The sequence below is a fragment of the Acanthisitta chloris genome, unplaced genomic scaffold, assembly GCF_000695815.1.
Source record: "Acanthisitta chloris isolate BGI_N310 unplaced genomic scaffold, ASM69581v1 scaffold19234, whole genome shotgun sequence".
Lineage (NCBI taxonomy): Eukaryota > Metazoa > Chordata > Aves > Passeriformes > Acanthisittidae > Acanthisitta > Acanthisitta chloris.
This window is the reverse complement of record NW_008671508.1, coordinates 131,304-133,355: the sequence shown is the minus strand read 5'-3', so window position 1 is coordinate 133,355 and position 2,052 is coordinate 131,304.

Genomic DNA, 2,052 nt, shown 5'->3' with positions numbered 1-2,052 from the left:
GAGGAGAGAGTGGAGTGTTTTTCTCCCACAAGAAGCAAAGATACACCAAACGAGGAAACACCAAATACTCAACTATTAGGCACTAAAGCATCAGCTGCCACACAGACCCGGCAGGACAGGGTGTGGGATGGGGCATAAGTGACCTGGTGCACCTGATCCTGATTCCTGCTAAAAGCCAAATTCCCAGCAGGTACCTTGTTACAAAGTGATGCATTCGGCAGAGCTGTAGGGTGCTGATTGCTGGGCTAAGTGGCCCTTTCACCAACATTAACCTAATTGCTGGCTGATAGATTGCATGGCTGGAGCATATGGCGAGTCATTACAGTCTTGGAATTCAGTCTGCCCACAGAACCCTTAAGAGGGTCCTTTTATCTGTATTCATCTTTAAAAGGCAGCTCTCATGCTAACGCTTGCTGTTATCTGCCCAGGGTAAATGTTTTAATGATGTTAACAAACTTTGAAAGCTCAAGAGCTGTAATTAGAGTCATGATTATAAAATCAGGGTTTCATACCATCAAAGGAGGATAATTTCATAATCTTCCATCCTTTATTTGAAAAATAAAATAAACCAAAGTACTGCTCAGCAGAACAGCCCAAAATGCTCACACTGATGGGATGGTTGGAGATAATCCTGCAGTGACACCAAGGATGCTCTGTACATCCCCAGCACCATTCACCCAGTGATCCCATGGTACCCTGACACATCATCTCTGCTCAGAAATGGTTCTTGGTGTCATTTCTGTCTTGCAGATAGGGAAACGAAGACAAGGAGTGAGCAACAACCAAACCAATGGCAACATGTGCTGGTGACAGGTCCTTGCACCACACTGGGGATCTGGCTGGGACCCACCAAAATGCATTTCACCATCAGAGGACAACTGCTTTCAGCAGCTCCTGAAGCTGGGGCAGATCCATGCTGCCTGGACCACTTATGGGGCCTTGTCCTCCCCCAGCCAAAAGCATCACACACAGTAACCTGTGAATCCCATAACTTCCAAATCCAAAAGGAAAGAGAAGCTGAGGGGAAGACTGAGAACACTATTTGAAGGAAAATGAGAATATTAGGATAGTAATTCTGGAATCACTTGTAGCTTGAACAGTCAGGTCATAGTCTACATGTAAGTCTCTTGAACACAAGTGCCATGAGGAGAGGCTGAGGGAGCTGGGGATGTTCAGCCTGGAGAAGAGGAGGCTCAGGGGAGACCTTCTCACCCTCTGCAACTCCCTGACAGGAGGTTGGAGTCAGGTGGGGGTTGGTCTCTTCTCCCAGGCAACCAGCAGCAGGACAAGAGGGCACAGACTCAAGCTCTGCCAGGGGCAGGTTAGGTTGGAGATTAGGAAGAGATTTTTTCTGGAGAGAGTGCTCAGGCATTGGAATGTGCTGCCCAGGGAGGTGGTGGATTCACCATCCCTGGAGGTTTCCAAGATGAGACTGGATGTGGCACTTAGTGCCACGGGCCTGGTAACCATGGGAGGGTTGTACTTGATGATCTTTGATGTCTCTTCTAACCTGGTTGATTCTATGATTCTACATTTGGACACAGTAACACTCACAGTCCTACTACAGAAGACACCGTTCTGGTCCCCATGAGGAGATTAGACAACCCAAGGGGAGACATCACCCATTGCTCCAGTCCCACCCTACACAAATGACCTCCAACACACCCCTCAACACCTTGACTACCCCACAACAACCCTCACGAGCAGCGAGAGGCTCACGTGTCGCTTCGGGAGGTTTATTCGCCCGTCCCCTGTTACCTGCCTATTTTCTAATTTTTGGTTGACATTTTTCTTAGTGAAATAAATGAATTGACTCCCGTGGAGACCCACTCTGGATTAAGCTGCTGTCAGAGCCTCACCCTCCTAACAAATGGCTGCGTGCAGCCGACAGCGCCGGCGGAATTTCAAGTGCGCCGGGGAGCAGAGAGGCTCAACGCCAACAGCAAGGTGCTCATCAGCAAAGTTGCTTAGCAAAGCAGGAACAACAGTGTGGAAGGAAACAGAACACTTAATGAAAGCTTAAAGGGCTGCTTAACCCCCATGGAGAGCGGC